The following is a 24,133-nucleotide window of genomic DNA, read 5'->3' on the forward strand; positions in this document are numbered from 1 at the left end:
CTGCTATATTTCAAATGGATAACCAATAAGGACCTACTATATATAGGACAGGGAACTCTGCTCAATGTTATGTAACAACCTAAATGGGAAAATGTATAACTGAATAACTTTACTGTACACCTGAAACTATCAATATCATTAATCAACTGTACTCCAATATAAAATAAAAAGTTAAAAAGAAATGAGTTCTGGAATCAGAGTTGAAATTCTAGCTTCATGGTTTGCACAAGATTATATAGCTTAAGTTAATCTTCATGGCTCAATTGCCTCTTCTTCCAAATGAAGGTAGTAGTATCTAGTTTCTATGCTTCCGAAGATTACTGAGAGGGACTGCCCTGGTAATCCACTGTTTAAGACTTCACCTTCCATTGCAGGGGATGCAGGTTCAATCCCTGGTCAGGGAGGTAAGATCCCACATGCCTTATGGTAAAAAAAAAAAAAAAAAAACATAAAACAGAACTTTCTGGTGGCAGACATGCAGTAGAGTCAAGCAATGCTCAAATTTCTTCATTACATGAGATCATGTGAAAATATATCATTTTGGGCAGTGGGGTTGAGACCCAGGCTTTCCCTTCTTTCTGAGGAGGCCTTTTGCTGGAACTGAAGGTAAAAGAAAATTCTCCATTCAGTTGAGGTATATCCCTGCTTTAGACAAACTTCAAGCAGCTGCTAAAGAAGCCCTATTAATCACACTGAAATATAATACATATTTCCATGATGCTAGGATTTTGGAATTCCCTAATAGATGACTTTGATGGGATGAAATAGTCATTAACATGGCTATAGAAATCTAGCTTCCCCAGGATAAGGTGCCATTATATATGAAAACATTTCATTGATAATTTAAAAAATTGTCATAGTGTAGAGTTGTCTAGCACTTTTATTTCACCTGACATTGTTTAAGACTAATTTGTGTATTTTCACATATGTCTATCATTCATTCATTTTTACTACCTTATAACATTCCTCAATTTTTTTTTCCTTCTGGCTACTTTAGTTTCCTTATAGAAATGGTAATTCTGAGAAGGTAAAGACTGACTGTATTTAGTTGTAAAGGCAAAGCAAATCCTGTCAGACAATTTTGACCTTCTGCTTGATATTTTAACATCAAAAACCCATTTCTACTAGGGCTAAAAAATAAGTCTGATACTGTTTCCACTGTTTTCCCATCTATTGGAATTCCACAATGGAAAAAGTGTCAGACTTTATTTTTGGGGGCTCCAAAATCACTGCAGATGGTGACTGCAGCCATGAAATTAAAAGATTCTTACTCCTTGGAAGAAAAGTTATGACCAACCTAGATAGCATATTCAAAAGCAGAGACATTACTTTGCCAACAAAGGTCCATCTAGTCAAGGCTATGGTTTTTCCTGTGGTCATGTATGGATGTGAAAGTTGGACTGTGAAGAAAGCTGAGCACCGAAGAATTGATGCTTTTGAACTGTGGTGTTGGAGAAGACTCTTGAGAGTCCCTTGGACTGCAAGGAGATCCAACCAGTCCATTCTGAAGGAGATCAGCCCTGGGATTTCTTTGGAAGGAATGATGCTAAAGCTGAAACTCCAGTACTTTGGCCACCTCATGCAAAGAGTTGACTCATTGGAAAAGTCTCTGATGCTGGAAGGGATTGGGGGCAGGGGGAGAAGGGGACGACAGAGGATGAGATGGCTGGATGACATCACTGACTCGATGGACGTGAGTCTGAGTGAACTCTGGGAGTTGGTGATGGACAGGGAGGCTTGGCGTGCTGCAATTCATGGCATCACAAAGAGTCGGACACGACTGAGTGACTGAACTGAATTGAACTGAACTAGGGCTAAGGATATTTTTCTTGGCTGATGCACCATAGTCTGAAATTATTTAATATGAATTGTTGGAATATACCTTGGCAGCTACATCTCTAATTCTATATGACTCCAACTAGTCTTGGCAGCACATTAAGACCTAATGTGATTTGTTCCATAGTTAATTATACTGTGTGTTGGGAACTTACCAAGTCAGGTCTGATGGAAGAGTATGAATAGCCTTGAAGAAGGAAACAGCAGGAGGAGGCCATAAAATTCCATATAGTTCAGTTTGTCCTGAATACAATCTCAAAGCTCTGTGTTAACTCCAAGGAAGTCAAATAGAAAACCTCTTATGTTAATAACCAAGCCAGTTCACCTCAGGAGTGCTTCCATATATGGTCTTATGCTTCTCCTCAGCTTGCTAAAACTCATCTTGGAGCTCTTTCCATGTCACATCTTGGCCACTGATCAGTAGCTATGATGGTAGCAGAGGAAATGATATATTAAGAAAGTTAAGTCTGTTTACAGTAGAAGAAACTGATTTAGTTGGAAAGGGAGGAGCTGTATGTTAATTGGACTGCAAAAGTTTTTTTTTAATGTGAAAATTTTAATTACACTGGCACTAAATGCATAAATTACCTCCGATTATCTTGCAATAAGAGATTTTTCCTTTTATATCTGATCTGTGGTTATTATAAAATAGTGAACAGATTAGTTAATTTAAAGATGCCTTTTTAATATCACATGGCACCATATTTTGGATTTCCTAGACCTCTAGGGCTTAGAGAAGTTTTATGGTAAACTCATCCAAATTAGGTATATGCAACTTTTGGCTCAGACAGTAAAGAATCCACATGCAATGTGGTAAACCTGGGTTCAGTCCCTGGGTTGGGAAGAGCCGTGGAGAAGAGAATACCCACTCCAGTATTCTGGCTTGGGAAACTCTGTGGACAGAGGAGCCTGAAAGCTTCAAATTTTGGGCTTCCCTTGTGGCTTAGCTGGTAAAGAATTCACCTGCCATCCACTCCAGTATTCTTGCCTGGCAAATTCCATGGACCATATAGTCCATGGGATTGTAAAGAGCTGGACATGACTGAGTGACTTTCACTTCACTTCACTTCACTTCAGGGTACCTCAGACCACTGGATCTACAAGATTAAATCTAATGGTGACTAATAACATCTCTTTGCCACATACCACACTATATATATTATTTTATTTGTCTGCTTTTAATTATTTCAACAACTCACTGTAGGGTGGCATTTCCATTTAATCAAAGAGGAAGCTAAAGCTTATCATCAAAAGATATTTTTTTTTGGTTTATTTTTTTTTATTTTATTTTATTTTTAACTTTACAATATTGTATTGGTTCTGCCATATATCAAAATGAATCTGCCACAGACATACATGTGTTCCCCATCCTGAATCCTCCTCCCTCCTCATACCATCCCTCTGGGTCGTCCCAGTGCACCAGCCCCAAGCATCCAGTATCGTGCATCGAATCTGGACTGGCGACTCATTTCATATATGATATTATACATATTTCAAAGCTATTCTCCCAAATCATCCCACCCTCTCCCTCTCCCACAGAGTCCAAAAGACTGTTCTATACCTCAGTGTCTCTTTTGCTGTCTTGTATACAGGGTTATCATTACCATCTTTCTAAATTCCATGTATATGCGTTAGTATACTGTATTGGTGTTTTTCTTTCTGGCTTACTTCACTCTGTATAATAGGCTCCAGTTTCATCCACCTCATTAGAACTGATTCAAATGTATTCTTTTTAATGGCTGAGTAATACTCCATTGTGTATATGTACCATAGCTTTCTTATCCATTCATCTGCTGATGGACATCTAGGTTGCTTCCATGTCCTGGCTATTATAAACAGTGCTGTGATGAACATTGGGGTACACGTGTCTCTTTCCCTTCTGGTTTCCTCAGTGTGTATGCCCAGCAGTGGGATTGCTGGATCATAAGGCAGTTCTATTTCCAGTTTTTTGAGGAATCTCCACACTGTTCTCCATAGTGGCTGTACTAGTTTGCATTCCCACCAACAGTGTAAGAGGGTTCCCTTTTCTCCACACCCTCTCCAGCATTTATTACTTGTAGACTTTTGGATCGCAGCCATTCTGACTGGCGTGAAATGGTACCTCATAGTGGTTTTGATTTGCATTTCTCTGATAATGAGTGATGTTGAGCATCTTTTCATGTGTTAGAATCAATATAGTGAAAATGAGTATACTACCCAAAGCAATTTATAGATTCAATGCAATCCCTATCAAGCTACCAATGGTATTCTTCACAGAGCTAGAACAAATAATTTCACAATTTGTATGGAAATACAAAAAACCTTGAATAGCCAAAACTATCTTGAGAAAGAAGAATGGAACTGGAGGAATCAACCTGCCTGACTTCAGGCTCTACTACAAAGCCACAGTCATCAAGACAGTATGGTACTGGCACAAAGACAGAAATATAGATCAATGGAACAAAATAGAAAGCCTGGAGATTAATCCACGCACCTATGGACACCTTATCTTTGACAAAGGAGGCAAGAATATACAATGGATTAAAGACAATCTCTTTGACAAGTGGTGCTAGGAAAACTGGTCAACCACTTGTAAAAGAATGAAACTAGACCACTTTCTAACACCCTACACAAAAATAAACTCGAAATGGATTAAAGATCTAAATGTAAGACCAGAAACTGTAAAACTCCTAGAGGAGAACATAGGCAAAACACTCTCCAACATACATCACAGCAGGATCCTCTATGAACCACCTCCCAGAATATTGAAAATAAAAGCAAAAATAAACAAATGGGACCTAATTAAACTTAAAAGCTTCTGCACAACAAAGGAAACTATAAGCAAGGTGAAAAGACAGCCTTCAGAATGGGAGAAAATAATAGCAAATGAAGCAACTGACAAACAACTAATCTCAAAAATATACAAGCAACTCCTACAGCTCAACTCCAGAAAAATAAATGACCCAATCAAAAAATGGGCCAAAGAACTAAATAGACATTTCTCCAAAAGATATTATTGTTAACTTTGCTCATAATTGGTAAATTCTAAATTGGAGATTTTCTAATAGGAAACACTATGAAAGGTTAAAACAATGATTATGAAAAGATGGAGGATATAAAGCCACATTGGCCCTGAGGACAGGTAAAAGAATTTAGAATTAATGGGTTCACCAATTAGATTCTTCAGAAGTAAATTTAAGATGAAGTTTAGGGTATGCAGTGTTTATTAGGGGTTGACATCTATGAAAGAAAGATTAGAAACAGGATTGGGAGGAGGAAAATGTTTATTGCAATGCAGGTACAACAGAGGCTCAATCTCCCTGGTGATCAAGCTCTCAAGAAAGTATCGCCTATCAGCAGTGTCCATCATTGGTCCCAAATGACTATGCCCCATTCAGTCTCCAGACATAGGCTTTCTCAGGAAGGGTGTGAACTTGGATGAACTGGGTCTCAGCAGTTAATGCAGAACCTAAAGCAGCTGATTACTGGAGGCTTTCTGGGACCCCCACGTTTCCAGTAGCTGGCAGAAAGTTTTCTTTGGAAGAGGGATCTGCTTTGCACATCTCCATGTCTACTGAAAATGGACTATAGCACAATGGATCCTATATCCTCTTTTATCTGAACAGGATTATACTATCCAGTTGGCTCAGCTAACCACAGTCAACAGATGCCTTCCATGGTTGTGCTATTGTATCCATGTGATACAGCCTTAAAATTTTACTGAAGTAAATAACTGGATGGAAAGGGTCACTGAAAGGGAGAAACTGACAGAAGACAGTGTTTTAGAAGGGACCTTAGAATCTTAGATGAATGCTTTTTTTCTTTATGAGATCCCCTGAATAAAATCAGATCTATTTATGGATGAAGCCCTTAATGCTTCAAACTAATGAGAAGTCCATTGGTTGACAGAGGATGTTATTTAACCCAAGTTCAATTGTCTTTCTATTGGCCAGTGTATAGCTATGGCTACAAGGATAACCTCTTAGGCAACATATCTTTGGTATATTCTTTAATTTTATTTTTATTTTTTTAACACTAAAAACATTTTATATTGGGGTATAGCCAATTAACAATGTTGTGATAATTTCAGGTGAAGAGTCAAGGGACTCAGCCACACATATACATGTATACTTTGGTCTGTTCTGGAGGCATTTCATAAAAGTGAGCTGAAAAGATAAGCCACAACCTGCAGGGGATCTAAAGCTCTCCAGATTATGATTGAACTTGGGATTCTGATAGTAACAGCAAAACTAATACTGGCAGACATTCTAGATTTCCTAACCTTCCTGCTTTCCCCAGAGGCCTGCATAATCCCAGGTGACAGGAAAGTATCAGCTTAATTCAATATAGCCTACTTAGCACATTCTCTCTTTCTAGAATTTAATTCAACATTACATTATTGAACAAACTCCATATACCAAGTCCTATGGTAGGCTCTACAGACATTTACTTTTTATAACATAGCAGATATCTAATTCTCTAACAGTTGCAAAAACTAAAAGAAGAGAATCCAAAACTCTTGCCAACTGATTCATCTGACAAACAGCTGATTTGTCTTGCTTCAGAGACCTTGGTAATTATAACATATTCTGTACAAGTATATGAACACATACTAATATCTAATTGCCTGAATATTGGGGAAAGGAGATGACAACTGAATTCTCAATGAAGATTTTTTCAGAAAATGTAGTATTTTCGAATACTACACAAAACGCTCTGACCTCCAATTTTGATACCATTTCTTGTTGGTTAGAGTACAAATGGGGTACCTGTTTTCTGAATATAATATAATAAATATCTGGATCTCTCCTCAGCTTTGTAAGATGAGAGGGGGAAAGACTGGAGTTAACCCAGACACCGGTGCCTTAAAGTCATATTGGCTTCTTACTCTGGATACATCTTCTCCAGAGGTGGAGGCAATTGAATGGCCAATAAATCTCCTGAAGCCTCAGCAAAATTTGATTTCCTGCTCTGATGATACCTTGGTCTAGCCCTGGTGTCCTGGGGTGAGTGAAATTTCATAGAACCCCTCTGTGAGTATGTAGAAAGAAGAATGTGTGAGATGATCAAGCTTTCCTTCTTCTCAGTCACTTGAAGAACTTCCTGTAGATCACATATTACATGTGGACTATGTGTATTACACACATACTCAGATTCTGACACAAGGTGATGAATCACTCCAGTGGTGCAGGAAACCTCAAAGGACTTTAAAAGTCAGGGTGGGAGGGAAACTTAGTCCTTTTCTCTCAAGCCACCAGATCCAGACAAACACAATATCAAGTAGGTGATAGCAAAGGTGAGGGGGTTTTCCTCAGCTTTAAAGGCTGACTTTCAAAGAAATGATAGACTGAACAATAGCTCAATCAGCCACATCAGCCATATCAGCTTTCTTCCTAGTTCTTGTTCCACCCAGCACAACTTGAAGCAGGACAAGTAGAAGATACAATTCAGAGGGTCATTCCAGTTCTCACTGGGGCATGAATGTTGAGGTGCCCATCACTTTCTAATGACAAATACCCAGGTGAAATAAACAGGTACCAAGCTTGCCATCCTGTTTCAGGGTAAGGAGATAGTCCAACTGACCATAAACTTCATGATTCTGAGACTGAGATAGAGCTTCAACTCTCGATGGAGCTGGAGTTTAGGCAGGGCGCTGTCCTTTCAAATCAACCAAGCTGCCTTCCTTAGGCATCTATGATAGATTATTTTAGAATATCCTATCAAGCTCTGTGGTAATAAATTAGTGGAATTTCTAACCAAATTGAAGATCTAAAGTTTAGCTACAGTTCCACAGGACACATTTTGTTGTTGCTGTTATTCAATCACTAAGTCATGTCTGACTCTGTAGCCTCACAGATTATAGCATGCCAGGCTCCTGTCCTCCACTATCTACTGGAGTTTGCTCAAATTCATGTTCATTGAGTCAGTGATGCCATCTAACCATCTCTTCTGCTGCCACCCTCTTCTCCTTTTGCCTTCAATCTTTCCCAGCATCAGACTCTATTCCAATGAGTCAGCTTTTCACATAAGGTGGCCAAAATATTGGACCTTCAGTTTCAGGAACAGTCCTTCCAGTGAATATTCAGTGTTGATTTCCTTTAGGATTGACTGGTTTGATCTCCTTGCTGTCCAAAAGTCTTCTCCAGCACCACAATTTGAAAGCATCAATTCAGTTTTCAGTCTTATGATCCAACTCAAGTCCATACATGACTACTGGAAAGACCATAACTTTGACTATACAGACGTTTACCAGCAGAGTGATGTCTCTGCTCTTTAATATACTATCGAGATTTGTCATACCTTTGCTTCCAAGAAGCAAGCTTCTTTTAATTTCATGACTGCAGTCAGCATCCACAGTGATTTTGGAGCCCTAGAAAATAAAATATGTCACTGCTTGCTTCCACTTTTTCTCCTTCAATTTTCCATGAAATGATGGGACCAGATGCTATGATCTTAGTTTTTTAAGTTGGGTTTTAAGCCAGCTTTTTCACTCTCTTCTTTCAACTTCAACAAGAGGCTCTTTAGTTCCTCTTTGCTTTCTGCCATTAGAATGATATCATCTGCATATCTGAGGTTGTTATTTCTCTTGGGAATCTCGATTCCAGCTTGTGATTCATCCAACCTAGCATTTTGCATAATGTAGTCTGCACAGAAGTTAAATAGCTGGGTGACAATATACAACCTTATCATACTCCTTTCCCAATTTTGAATCAGTCAGTTGTTCCATGTCCAGTTTTAACTGTTGCTTTAGGACCTACAATCAGGTTTCTCAGGAGACAGGTAAGGGGGTCTGGTATTCCCATCTCTTAAAGAATTTTCCATAGTTTATTGTGACCCACACAGTCAAAGGTTTTAGCATATTCAATGAAGCAGAAGTAGATGTTATTCAGGAATTCCCTCGCTTTTTCCATGACCCAATGAATTTGGCAATTAGATCTCTGGTTCTTCTGCCTCTTCGACACCCAGCTTGTACATCTGGAAGTTCTTGATTCACATACTGCTGAAGACTAGCTTAAAAGATTTTGAGCATAACCTTGCTCACATGTGAAATGAGCACTCTTGTACAGTAGTTTGAAAATTCTTTGCCATTGCCCTTCTTTAGGATTGAAATGAAAACTGATCTTTTCCAGTCCTGTGGCCACTGCTGAGTTTTCCAAATTTGCTGACATACTGAGTGCAACACTTTAACAGCATCATCTTTTAGGATTTTAAATAGATCAGCTGGAATTCCATCACCTCCACTAGCTTTCCCAGTAGCAATGCTTCCTAAGGCCCACTTGACTTCACACACCTGGATGTGTGGCTCTAGGTTAGTGACCACACCACTGCAGTTATCTGGGTCATTAAGACCTTTTTTGTATAGTTGTTCTGTATATTCTTGCCACCTCTTCTTAATCTCTTCTGCTCTATTAAGTCCTTATCATGCCCATCGTAGCATGAAATGATCCCTTGATATCTCCAATTTTCTTGAAGAGATCAGGATTAAAAATGATAGGTGGGGTAAGGACCCCTCCTAGATTAAAGGTATGTTCATCCTCACTGGAGTGAGTGTCCAGAGGAGCCCTGATAGTCCTTTATCAAGTTTTCAGTATTGTCATTGTAGAGATAAGAGTAACTGGTACTGAACACTCCCTATTATTACTGCTTTTGCGTATTCCTTTAAGAATTTAGCTGGGACCTTGCAACATACTGGGCTTCCCTGATAGCTCAGTTGGTAAAGAATCTGCCTGCAATACAGGAGACCCCAGTTTGATTCTTTCTTCAGAAGATCCTCTGAAGGAGAAAAAGGCTAGCCACTCTAATATCCTGGCCTGGAGAATTCCATGGACTATGTAGTCTATGGGGTTGCAAAGAGTCGGAAACAACTGAGTGACTTTCACTTTCACTTTGCAAGATACCAGTACCTGTCCTCCTGACTCATATGTGCCAGTTTATCAGGAAAGGCTTCCCCCACCCTCTGTGGTTCAGCTGGTAAAGAATCTGCCTGCAATGCAGAAGACCTGGGTTTGATCCCTGGGCTGGAAAAATCCCCTGGAGAAGGGAAAGGCTACCCACTCCAGTATATTGGCCTGGAGAATCCCATGGACTGCATAGTCCATGGGGTCGTGAAGAGTTGGACACAACTGAGTGACTTTTACCTCACTTCACTTCATCAGGAAAAGCAAGAAGCTCTTGCGCTTTTCCAGCAGACACTGTCCAGCGAAATTGTTTGAACTGAGCAATGAAGCCCTAAGGTTGAACTATGGATACTTCTCGCACACAGGTTTTTATAATTGATCTTAGAGACATGAGGTACATTTTACGCTGATTCACCTATGAGTATTGCCAAAACCAAGGAAAATCTATAATCCCTGGCTTCCTCCTGAAAAATGAAACTGAGATCCAGATTTTGCTCACTCCTACTAATTGTAATGAATAGATTTTTCAATTTTGCTAGTAACATAGATACCAGAAATACAACCATTGTCTCTATAGTAATTCTGTAGTTACTGGAGATTAGATTTCCATTTCTCCAGATTTTCAGGAGAGAAAGAGCTAAACAAAGAATTAATGTTAGAGGTCTGCACCTTTATAAAAAATAATGATAATTTGAGGAGAGTCATTAGAGCCATTTCTAAGCCCATCAATAGTCCTGGGGCTATTAGAGAAGGAAATTAAGAACCAATGTTTCACTACCAGTGATACAGTCCAGGTGTTGAGTTCGAGCTATGGATGGCAGAATAAATTAGTGTTATATACCTACACCAGTGTATTAGAGTTAAATTGAAAAGTCTAGAGCTGGTCAGTATCTACCGTGAAATCATATTCCAAATAACAAGCAGAGATTAAGTAAGATGCAGGTAGATCAAGTTGACTTAGACAGTTTTAAATGTGGAGCTCCAATACTTGTTCAGTTCAGTTCACTCACTCAGTTGTGTCTGACTCTTTGCGACCCCATGGACCGCAGCATGCTAGGCTTCCCTGTTCATCACCAACTCTCAGAGCTTACTCAAACTCACATCCATCAAGTTGATGATACCATCCAACCATCTCATCCTCTGTTGTCCCCGTCTCCTCCCTCCTTCAATCTTTCCCAGCATCAGGGTCTTTTCCAGTGAGTCAGTTCTTCGCATCAGGTGGCCAAAGTATTGCAGTTTCAGCTTCAACATCAGTCCTTCCAATGAATATTCAGGACTGATTTCCTTTAGGATGGACTGGTTGGATCTCCTTGCAGTCCAAGGGACTTTCAAGAGTCTTCTCCAACACCATAGTTCAAAAGCATCAATTCTTCAGTGCTCAGCTTTCTTTATAGTCCAACTCTCACATCCATACATGACTACTGGAAAAAAATCATAGTTTTGACTAGACGGACCTTTGCAGTATGTAACTGTACTATGCATTAAAATTTGGTACAGCACTGCTGCACTGAGAGAGCAAGAATCCCTAAAGCTAGTCTGTTAGTTAAAAGATAGGCTAGAGCTGTCAAAAGGATAGTGATAAAAGTAATTATCTTCACAGATTGAGCAACTGGAGGTCAAGACAAACGTGACTCACTTTTACTAAATCTTCTATTCCACAGCTTCTGTGAAGCCAGAATGCATAGATGCAATGGCAGTTAATATTGAAAATAATTATTTTGGGTCACATTATTTTTTCTAGCCACATGTGAAGATATTGCTACATGATGGAGTTCTGAAGTACCCACTGTGGCTAGGGTTTCAGTTCTCTGTTCTTGACAGTGTAGGTCTTAATACTCATGGGACCTTGGCCTGCTAAATTGACTTTTCCTTGCTGTAGCCATTTGGGGCATAGGTTTATAACGGTTTGGCTCAAACAAGCCTCAGGCATCCATTCCTGGGGATAAGGTATGATGGGACTGGTTTTGAAAGGGTATTATATTCCTTGCCAGCTTTTATATACTTGCTCTTTGGACGACATTTATTTTTCATTCTAAAGCACAGTTTCCCATATTAGTTTTATTTTAAAAATAAAATAACAAATGCATGTGGTAAAGAGTATAAACAGGATAAAAATGACACAGAGTGAAACTAACATGTCTCTCCAAGTCACCTCCACAGAAGCAACTACTGTTAATAGGTTCTTGTTTGTATTTCCAAGAAATTGTACTGCATTTACAAAGACACTATTCTCTGCCAGGTTATTTTCTTTTCTAATTAGCAATTTAGAAAATTTTTTCCATACTAGTACATACTGATTCATTTAGCTATTTCAAGAATTTAGATATTTTCTTGGTTTAATTGAGATATAATTGACATACAGTATTGTTTAAGACCTATAGCAATGATCTGACTTACATATATTGTGAAATTGTCACAGAAAATTTAACATCCACCATCTCATATAGATACAAAAAAGAAAAAGAAATATTTTGCTATGTGATAACTATTAGGATGTGCTTTCTTAACTTTCATGTATTCCACGCAGGAGTGCTGACTACTGTCATCCTGTCCTACCCTATGTCCCTTGTATCTATTTATCATAGTACTGGACATCTGCAGCTTTCATCCACCTTCATCTAATTCTCCTTCCTCTACTGCTGTCTCTGGTAATCACAAATCTGATCTCCCTTTTTTTTTTTTTTTGTATTTGTTTTTAGATTCCACATATAAATGAGATCATATAATATTTGTCTTTGACTTATTTCACTTAGCATAATGCCCTCAAGGTCCATTAATGGTATTGAAAATGGCAGGATTTCCTTTTTTGGGCAACATAATATGACACTGTGACATATATACCACATCTTCTCAATCTAGTCATCTGTCAATGGATACCTAGATGGTTTCCGTTTCCTGGCTATTGTAAATAATGCTGCAGTGCCCATGGAGGTGTAGATACCTCTTTGACAAAGTGATTTTGTTTCTTTAAGATATATACCCAGAAGTAAAACTGCTGGATCACATAATAGTTCGATTTTTAATGGTTTTAGGAACCTCTGGAGAATCCCAGGGATGGAGGAGCCTGGTGGGCTGACGTCTATGGGGTCGCACAGTGTCGGATACAACTGAAGCGACTTAGCAGCAGCAGCAGCAGCATAATGTTTCCCATAGTAGCTGTACAATCTCACCACCAGTGGATAAGGGTTCCCTTTTCTCCACCTCCTCACCAGCATTTATCTATTGTCCTTTTAGTGCTAGCCATTCTATCAGGTGAGAGATGATATATCATTGTGATTTTTATTTACATTTCTCTATTAGCGATGGTGGAACAACAGACTGGTTCCAAATAGGAAAAGGAGTACGTCAAGGCTGTATATTGTCACCCTGCTTATTTAAATTATATGCAGAGTACATCATGAGAAACACTGGACTGGAAGAAGCACAAGCTGGAATCAAGATTGCCAGGAGAAATCTCAATAACCTCAGATATGCAGATGAGACACCACCCTTATGGCAGAAATTGAAGAGGAACTAAAAAGCCTCTTGATAAAAGTGAAAGAGGAGAGTGAAAAAGTTGGCTTAAAGCTCAACATTCAGAAAACTAAGATCATGGCATCTGGTCCCATCACTTCATGGGAAATAGATGGGGAAACAGTGGAAACTGGCTGACTTTATTTTTTGGGGCTCCAAAATCACTGCAGATGGTGATTGCAGCCATGAAATTAAAAGACGCTTACTCCTTGGAAGGAAAGTTATGACCAACCTAGATAGCATATTTAAAAGCAGAGACATTACTTTGACAACAAAGGTCCATCTAGTCAAGGCTATGGTTTTTCCTGTGGTCATGTATGGATGTGAGAGTTGGACTGTGAAGAAGGCTGAGCGCCAAAGAATTGATGGTTTTGAACTGTGGTGTTGGAGAAGACTCTTGAGAGTCCCTTGGACTGCAAGGAGATCCAACCAGTCCATTCTGAAGGAGATCAGCCCTGGGATTTCTTTGGAACGAATGATGCTAAAGCTGAAACTCCAGTACTTTGGCCACCTCATGTGAAGAGTTGACTCATTGGAAAAGACTGGTGCTGGGAGGGATTGGGGGCAAGAGGAGAAGGGGACGACAGAGGATGAGATGGCTGGATGGCATCACTGGCTCCATGGACGTGAGTCTGAGTGAACTCCAGGAGTTGGTGATGGACAGGGAGGCCTGGCATGCTGCGATTCATGGGGTCGCAGAGTTGGACACGACTGAGCAACTGAACTGAACTGAAATGATTAGCGATGGTGAGCATCTTTTCATGCTAGCCATTCATACACCTTCTTTGGAAAAATGTCTATTCAGATCTTTTGTCAATTTTTAAAATCAGATTATTTAGGGTTTGGTTTGGGTTTTTTTTTTTAATTGAAGTATGTATCTATATATGTGTGCTTTTTTTTTCTTTTTCATATTATTTTCCATTATTGTTTATTATGGGATATTGAATGTAGCTCCCTGTGCTATACAGTAGATTCTTGTTTATCTCATGCATAATAGTTTGCATCTGCTAGTCCCAAACTTTCAATCCAACCCTCCCTCACACCTCTTCTCTTGGCAACCACAAGTCTGTTCTCTATGTCTCTGATTCTATTTCATAGGTAAGTGTTATATTTTAGATTCCACGTATAAACGATATCATATAGTATCTGTCTTTCAGTTTTTTACTTACTTTGCTTAATATGATAATCTCTAAGTCCATCCATGCAGCTGAAAATGGCAGGATTTTCTCCTTTTTATGGCTAGTATTCCATTGTATATACGTACCACATCATCTTTATACATTCATCTGCTGTTTCCATGTCTTGGCTATCATAAATAGTGCTGCTGTGAACATAGGGGTGCATGTATCTTTTTGAATTATAGCTTTTCCAGATATATGTATATAATTATGTCACCTGAAAATAGATATAATTTTACTTCCTTTTCAATTCTAAAGGCTTTCATTTCTGTTTCTTGCCTAATTGCTCTGGCAGAGACTTTCAATACTATATTGAATAGGAGTGATAAGCACTTCTGAAATGGGCAACCTTATCTTGTTCCTGATCTTACAGCAAAGCTTTCAATCTTTCACTGTTAGTATGATCCTAGCTATGGCATCATTATATATTGTCTTTATTATGTTGAGGTACATTCCTTCTATACCTATTTTATTAAGAATTTTTATCATGAACAAATGTTAAACTTTGTCAAGTTATTTTTTCTGTTATTGAGGTGATGATATGATTTCTATCTTTTATTTTGTTAATGTGATATATCACATTATTAATTTATGTTTGTTGAAGCATCTCTGTATCCCAGAGATAAATCCAACTAGATCATGGTGAATGACCTTTTTAATGTCCTTCTGAATTTGGTTTGCCAGTAAGTTACTGAGACTTTTTTCATGTACAACATCAGGGATATTGTTTGTAGCTTTTTTTTTTTCTGGCAGTGCCCTTTTCTGGCTTTAGTATCAGTATTATGCTGGCCTTGTAAAATGGATTCGAGAGTATTTCTTCCTCTTAAAATTTTTTGGAAGAGTTTTCAAAGGATTGGCACTAATTCTTATTTAAATATTTCTAAAATTCACCTATGATGAAATCTGGTCCTGGGATTCTGTTTTTTGGGAGATTTCTGATTACTGATTCAATCTCCTTACTTGTAATTAATCTGTTCAGACTTCCTATTTCTTCCTGATTTAGTCTTAGTAGATTGTATATTTCTAAGAATGTTTCCATTTTTTTTCTAGGTTGTCCAGTGTGTTGATGGACAGTTGTTCAGAGTAACCTCTTGTGATACTTTATATTTCTATGGTATCAATTGTAAAGTCTTTTTTTTAAATGTATAATTGTGCTGATTTAGGGATCCTCTATTTTCTTTGGTGGGTCTAGCTAAAAGTTTGTCAATTTTATTTACCTTTTCAATAATCAACTCTTAGTTTGGCTAATATTTTCCATTGTTTTCTCTATTTCATTTATTTCTGCTCTAATTTTATCCATCCTTCTATTCAACTGGGCTCAGTTTGCTACCTTTCTAGTTCTTAAGCCATGGTGTTAGGTGGATCATTTGAGAAATTTTGTGCTTTTGGATGGAGGTGTTTATTAGTGTGAACTACCCTCTTGGAACTTATTTTGCTGCATCCCAAAAGTTCTCATATGTTGTGTTTCCATTTTTGTTTTTCTCAAATTGCTTTTAAAATTCCTCCTTAATTTCTTCTTTAATCTTTTGGTTGCTCAGGAGAATGTTGTTTAATATCCACATATTTCTGAAATTTCCAGTTTTCCTATTGTTTTTGATTTCTAGCTTCATGCCACTTGCTCAGAGAAAATACTTGATATTAATTCAGTCATCTTAAATTTGTTAAGACTTTCTTCTTTGACCTAACATGAGAATCCTAAAAAATGTTTCATTTGCACTTCAAAACAATGCATTCTGCTGTCCTCAGAAAGGGTGCTCTCTATATGTCTGTTAAGTGCATTTGATACACAATATTAATCAAATCTGCTGTTTCCCTATTAATTCTCTGCCTGAATGATCTCTCCATTGTTGAGAGTGGGGTATTAAAATCCCCAACATTTATTGTATTGCCGTTTTCCTTTTTCCCTCCATTTAGCTTTGTCAGTTTTACTTTTTATATTTGGGAGTTCTGATGTTGGGTACATAAATATTTTAAACTGTTGAATATCCTTGGTGGATTGTTCAGTCTCTAAGTTCTGTCTGACTCTTTGCGACCCCATGGATTGCAGCATGCCAGGTTCCCTATCCTTTACCATCTCCCAGAATTTGCTCAAACTCATGTCCATTGAGTCAATGATGCCACCCAACCATCTCATCGTCTGTCGCCCCCTTCCTCCCCTGCCCTCAACCTTTCCCAGCATCAGGGTCTTTTCTAATGGGTTGGCTCTTCATATTAGGTGGCCAAAGTATTAGAGCTTCAGCTTCAGCATTAGTCCTTCCAATGAACATTCAGGGTTGATTTCCTTTAGGATTGATCTCCTTGCAGCCCAAGGGATTCTCAAGAGTCTTTTCCAGCACAATTCGAAAGGATCAATTCTTTCTTAGTGGATGGACCACTTTTTTATGATGATCTGTTTTCCTCCTTTATCAGACAAAATAGATTTTAACTAAAATAGATTAAAATATAGCTACCCGCTTTCTTTTTGGGTATTACTTTCTTGAAATATCTTTTTGAAACATCCCTTCATTCTCAGTCTATGTGTATTTTTCAGACTAACACATAGGTAGCATATTGTTGGATCTTGCTATCTTGTTATCCAGCCATTCTACATCTTTTGATTGGAGAAATTAATTTACATTTAAAATAATTATTGATAAGTATTTTTATTGATAAAAGTAAGTTAAAAAAGTAATTTAATCAATAAAAGTAATTTTATTGATAAAAGTAAGAACTTACTATTGCCATTATGTTAACTGATTCACCCAGCCCATGAAATAGTACATCTTTCCGATTGTTCATGTAGCTTCAATTTCTACCAGAAATGTATTATAGTTTTCAGAGTATAAGTTTTTTTACCTCCTTAGATAGATTTATTCCTAAGTAATTTATTCCTATTTTATTATTTTTGATATGATTGTAAATGGAACACTTTCTCATTCTGATAGTTCATTGTTAGTATATAGAAACACAACAGATTTCTGTATTTAATTTTGTATCTTGTACATTATTATTAGTTCTAATAGTCTTGTTAGCATCTTGAGGATTTTACATATATATAAGCTTCCCTGTGGCTCAGCTGGTAGAGAATCCATCTGCAATGCGGGAAACCTGGGTTCGATCCCTGGGTTGGGAAGATCCCCTGGAGAAGGGAAAGGCTACCCACTCCAGTATTCTGGCCTGGAGAATTCCATGGACTCTATAGTCCATGGGGTTGCAAAGAGTCGGACATGACTGAGCAACTTTCACTTTCAAGTAAGTTCTCTACCCCTTTCTCTCTCTCTTCTTCTGAATTCCTATAATGTGAATTCTAGTTTGCTTGATGTTGTCCAAAAGGTCTCAAACTATTCTTTTAAAAATTATTTTTTCTCTGTTCAGTTTGAGTGATTTCCAATCCTCTGCTTCCAGTTTGCCGATCCATTACTCTGTATTATCTAATCTACTATTGAATCTTATAGTGTGTTTTCTATTTAGTTATTGCATTCTTCATCTCGTTGGGTTCTTCTGTATGTTTTCTAACTCTTTCTTAAAATTCTCACTCTATTCATCCATTCTCCTGAGTCTGTTAAGCATATTAATGATAATTAACTTGAACTCTTTAATGGGTAAATTATTTACCTCCACTTCACTTATTCTTCTGGGATTTTATTTGAAACATACTCCTCCCTTGCTTCATTTTTCCCAAGTCTTTGTTTTTATTTCTATGTATTATGTAGGTCTGTTATGTTTCTCAGTCTTGGAGAAATGGCTTTATGTAGAAAATGTCCTATGGGCCCAACAGCACATTCCCTTCTGGTTACATAAGCTATGTGCTCTACAGGTGCCCCCTATGTAGGCTGCAAGGGCCTTTATGTTGCAGTGGGGTCAATTACTGTGGGTGTGCTGTGGGTGGTCTGGACTCCCCCCAGACCAGCTGGCTTCCAGGCTCTTCCTCAAGTGGAGGCTGCCAGCCTGTGGGTGCAGTCAGGTCTTGATTACATGGTTCAGAGAGTCCCAAGGCTGGGCCCAGCCCACTGGTTAGTGGAGCTGGATTGGGGTACCTGGCTGCAGGGCCCAGGGGACCCAGGGTTGGTGCTGCCCTTCTGGAGGTTGGAACAGTGTCCCAGGGTGGCTGGCTGCATGACCAAGAGGTCCCAGGGTTGGTGTTGGCACACTGGTGAATATACCCAAGTCCAGGGCTACTGGCTACAAGTCCTAGTGGTGCCTGGGGCTGGTGAGGCTTGATACCTATGCAGCCATTTGCTCAACCTGGGGAGTCCCAGGACTTCTGCCAACCAGCTGGTGGGTAGGTATGCCTCTGGTACTAATTGGCTAGAGGGAGGACTCTAAAATGGCACTTTCCATTACCAGTGTCCTTATGTTAGAACAAACTCTCCAAAATGGCTATCAGAAAAGGCAATGGCGCCCCACTCCAATACTCTTGCCTGGAAAATCCCATGGATGGAGGAGCCTGGTAGGCTGCAGTCCATGGGGTCACGAAGAGTCAGACATGACTGAGCGACTTCACTTTCAGTTTTCACTTTCATGCATTGGAGAAGGAAATGGCAACCCACTCCAGTGTTCTTGCCTGCAGAATCCCAGGGACGGGGGAGCCTGGTGGGCTGCCATCTATGGGGTCGCACAAAGTCAGACACGACTGAAGCAAATTAGCAGCAGCAGCAGCAGTGTCTACATTCCTACAAGAAGTCCCAGTTGTGTCCTGTCTCTCTGGCAGATTCTACAAGGTCAGCAAGTGGGTCTCACCAAGGCTCTTTCCAGACTAGTGCTTTTGTACTGAGTCTCAGAGAGTGTGAGATTTTGCATGAACCGTTTAAGAGCAGAATATCTGCTTCCTACAGCCCTCCTGCTCTCCTGTATGCAAGTCCTACTGGCCTTCAAAACTATAAACTCTGAGGAGTTTATAAATTTATAGTTTATAAATTCCAGGTGCAGGCTATGGAGTTCAATGTGTATCTTGGACCCCTTGGTCCTGGAGTAGAATCTCTGCAATATGATTATCCTCCCATTTGTGGGTCTTCTGCCCAGAGATGTGAGCCTTGACTATTTATACTGCATCTCTACCCCTTCTACCTGTCTCATTGTAGTTCCTTCTTTATATATTTAGATGCTGAAAAATATTTTCTGCCAGTCTTCAGGTCATTCTCATCAATAGTTGTTCTGTAAATATTTGTAATTTGGGTGTGTACATGAAAGAAGGTGAATTCAAGGTCTTACTCCTCCACCATTTTGACTACATAATTCTTTTGTGTTTTGATGTCTCTGAGTATGTTTTGACATCTTTATTATGTTCTCTTATATAATTAATATCAGTTTTTCCCTTGTGGTTACCATGAGGCTTACGTAAAATATTATAAAAATTATGACATCTTCATACTGATAACAACTGCAATAGAATTCCCAAGATTTAAACATTTATTTCTCCTCCCCTTCATATTTTAGGTTTACAGCTTAGTTTACATATTTTTAATATTGTATAACTATAAAAGATTATTATAGCTATTTTTTCTTTTTAAAAAACTTTAATCTAGAGTTGCAAGTGAATTATACCCCACTATTACCATATTACAGACTCTAACTTTGCTTATATACTTATCATTACAAGTGAGTTTTATGTGATTTTTTTTTTATATTTTTATGATGTTAGTGTCTTTTTATTTCCACTCCAAAAAAAAAAACCCTCCCTTTAGCATTTCTTATAGGGCAGGTCTGTGAGTAACACTCTGCTTTCTTTTTTTCCAGGAAGCCTTTATTTCTGACGATGGATAGGGAGGCCTGGCGTGCTGCAATTCATGGGGTCGCAAAGAGTCGGACATGACTGAGCGAATGAACTGAACTGATTTTTAATTGAAGGATAATTGCTTTACAGAATTTTGGTGTTTTCTGTCAAACCTCAACATGAATCAGCCAGCTTTGCTTGGTACAGAATTCTTGGTTGACAGTTTTTCTTCTTTCAATATTTTGAATATATTATCCCAATCTCTCCTGGCCTGAAAACTCTGTTGATAAATACATCAGTAGTCTTAGGAGGGTTCTCTCTTTTACCATATATAAATACTCTCTTTTCTCTTGCTGCTTTCAAAATTCTTTGTCTTTGACCTTTGACAAAATAATTACATGTCTCTGTGTAGTCCTATTTGGATTTTAACTATTTGGAGTCTTTTGAGCTTCATGGATCTGAATGTTCCTTTCTCTCCTCAGGGTTGGGAAGTTTTCAGACATTATTGCTTTAAAGATACTTTCAATCCCACTCTTTTCTTTTGCTTCAGTAATTTCTATAATCTAGATATGATTTCTCTTGATTATATCTGGCTACTCATCTAGGCCTGTTTCACTCTTTTTCATTCTTTTCTCTTTTTGCTCCTCTGATTGGATAATTTCAATGGTCTTGGCTTCTAGGTCAGTGATTCTCTCTCCTTCATTGTTGAGTCTGATTTTTAAATTCTCTACTGAATTCATTAGTAATTGTATTTTTCAGCTCCAGAATTTGTTTTGATGGTCTCTATTTTATTCTTATACTTCTCAATTTGTTCATGTATTGTTTTCAAAATTTTGTTTGTGTGTTCTTGTGGTTCACTAAATTTTTAAAATAGGATTATTCTTAATTCTTTGATGAACAGTTCATAGATTTCTCTTTTCTAAGGGTCAATTATTGGAGCTTTATTGGTTTCCTTTGGTGGTATTATGTCAACCAGATATATTGTGATTCTTGATTCGTTATGTTGGTATCTGCACATTTCAGTTAGCAATCTCCTCTTCCAGATTCCACAGGTTTGCTCTGACAGAGTGAGTTTTTCACCAGTCAGCTTAGTTTGTGTTTCTGTATGTGTCCACTGACAACATGCTTGGGCATATGGGGCTTGCTATCACAGTATTTTTATGGGCAAGGCCACAGCCTGAGTCCAAAGTTGGAGGAGGTTTGGGGTACTACTGGCTGGCAACAGTTGCATAGTACTGTTGGCTTTCTTCCCTGCCTAACTGAGGCTGTGGATGGGCTTCATGGTAAGCCTCAATCAGGCTTACTAGATGGTCAGCACTGGAGAACTGGGTACTATACTCAGCAGTAAGTAGAGCTTTGAATTAGCTGCTATGCCTGGCAGAACACAGCCTGGGACCCAGAGTGGGCAGTTTGTTGTTTGGGGACCCAAATCATGTAAGACTCTACTCAGAATTCCTTGGCCTCGTGGGCCTATTCGTTAGGTTACATATGTGCTTTCTGTTCACATGACACTGTAAGTAGGGCTGTTAAATGAGTTACTTAGCTTCCTGTGGTTAGGTTCCCTTGTCAGGCAGGCTGAAAGCTGCATTAAGCCAAAGCTGTGCAATAGACCTGTCAGCTAACCGTGCTCCTCCACCACCAGCAAGTATGGAAAGCACCTCTGGGCAAAGCACCTCCATGGCAGTCACTTTACTCATTTAATCATTGAAGATATGACGATTCATGATATGGCAAAGGATGTGTTCAACTCTGGATGACAGTCAAATATCAGCATTCCCTTAAGTACTCTGGGATTTCAGAGTGCTAACTGAAATGTTTGCTTTTAGAGGATGATGTTTCACCAGAGCTGGCTTAGCACTATTGGTTTATTTATACTGTGAAAGATGATAAAGAACTTTTAAATTTCCATTGACCATGGCAAAACCTTTCCCCCAACTATTTCTCACCAGTCACCGTGGTAAACTCAATTTGGCCTACCATCTGCTAAGCTGAAGCCCCAGTCTTGCATCTGTCTTGTGATTAACTGAAGTTCACTTTACTCAGATCTTCTGAGACTCTAAACAGTGAAAAATTCTGAGAATGAATTTGAACTTTGAACTGCTTTAATCTATCCCATTAAACTTTAAGCTATGTGTTCCCTGCAGAGCAGTCATCTTGTCTTTTAGTAAAACCTTGAACTAATAGCTTTCGGTGGGTTTTCTTCCTCCCACCATTCTCTGGCACTATTTTTCAGTCTTCTCAGAGATTGCATTCATTTTTAAACAATACTTGTTTTACCAAGATTTAAATGGATATCAAATAAAAGTATTCTCTGGTAAATTTCAGAAAGGATTGTGAACTTTAGAAGTTATTTTGAAATATATAAACCTCTGCTCCCTTTCACCCAACCTAGGCATGCACTTTAGAGGTTTCATGGGACTAAGGAAATTCCCATATGGTAAGAAACCATGGTAACCAAGGAAGTTCACAATCTTCATTTTGCAACAGGAATTACAAAAGCAGACTGTCTTGAATTAGAAGCTAATTTAGCAGTTTTAAAGCTTTAGTTACTATATTTTGCATAGATTGGGCAAAAAAAGTTCACTTGTATACTTTTTAGACTATTACATGGTTCAATCTAGACCCTGAATTACCAGTTGTCAATATCACAAAAAGTTCTGGGTGAAGATCAACTAAAAAATAATAGAAATCTATAGTGCAAGATGGAGGCATGAAAACAACCATCTGAAGTAAATTTTTCTTGAACTTGGCCATGCATATTTTGATATTTCTCTCTTTAAAATTCTTATCCTGAGAGCCTAGGTAACAAAGAAAATCAGAAAGGTGAAATCTGAATGTGATGGAAGAACAAATTATTGGTGGCTTTATATTTATTATCATAACAGCTGGCATCTTAGCCTGTCAGGTCTCTTCAATGTGAAGTTATTGATTTCTCCTTTATACTTGGTTAATCTTGACCATAGGAAATATGTGCGTAGAGATTCCAGGCCCTGTTTCTGATTAGTTTTAACAAATAGACAGGGCCTGAGTTTTCTCTGTCAAACTACCATTGTATCTTAAATCCTGCTTGAACAAAATAAGACCCAATGGCAGATAGCATCTGAAAATAATCTTTGCCTCTTTATTTAGTAATATTTGCTTTCTATCCTGATTTAAATTGTATTTAATTTGATACAGGCTTATTGAAGACTTGATCACAGGTAGAGTTCTATAAACACCTCACACATTTTCTTTCAACCCCCATGGCAAGACAAATTACAAAATGTCTGAAACAAGGTCATCCATGAAGATTGCAAATACCAGTTCTAGCTGGGTTGCTGGAGGTCAAATATCATAACCCCGTATTTTACAATAAAGGACCACCCCACATATGTAAAAAGAATTAATGAAACAGGGAAGATGATCATGGAAGTGGGAAATTAAAGGCAGTCTCTCTAGTATGGTAGACAGAAACACAATTTAAAAATCCAAAATCATTTCTGTCCTTAGGAGACAAAGTAAGGTTCCAAGAGGTTCTGAAATGTGGCTTGAGTCTTCTGATCTTTTGTTTTCGGGTGTTTTGATGGGGTAGAAGAGGCTCTCCTGGAATTTCAAAGGAATATAACTAAAAGTGTATTTTCTCTGCAAATATAGCTCCATGAAAAGCCACCTAGCCTCTCTCATTGCAACCCAAGTTGCCATCCTGAATAACCAATGCTCTTGATGCAATTCTACAGCATATATACTTCTAAATTTATCATAAAATATTTACCACCTATGAGGGGTTACCTGAAGGTTCCTCTAACGTGTCACATATCCTTCAGGACATTTCCCTTACTGAACTTCTTAATAGTCAATAGCTGTAGTAAGCTAAGAAACGAGAGAAGGTATAAATGAGGTCAATCTAAGAGAAGGCTGTCTTCAGCTTTTCTTAAATTAGATTGCTGTCCTTCATGGAGAACAATTTGAATATAAAAGGATTCTGGTATTTTAAGACAGTACTCTGATTTCTATGGCATATAATTGATAGAAAGTTACCTGATGCATGGAATATAATG

Source organism: Bubalus kerabau, chromosome 10 (assembly GCF_029407905.1).
Source record: "Bubalus kerabau isolate K-KA32 ecotype Philippines breed swamp buffalo chromosome 10, PCC_UOA_SB_1v2, whole genome shotgun sequence".
NCBI lineage: Eukaryota > Metazoa > Chordata > Mammalia > Artiodactyla > Bovidae > Bubalus > Bubalus kerabau.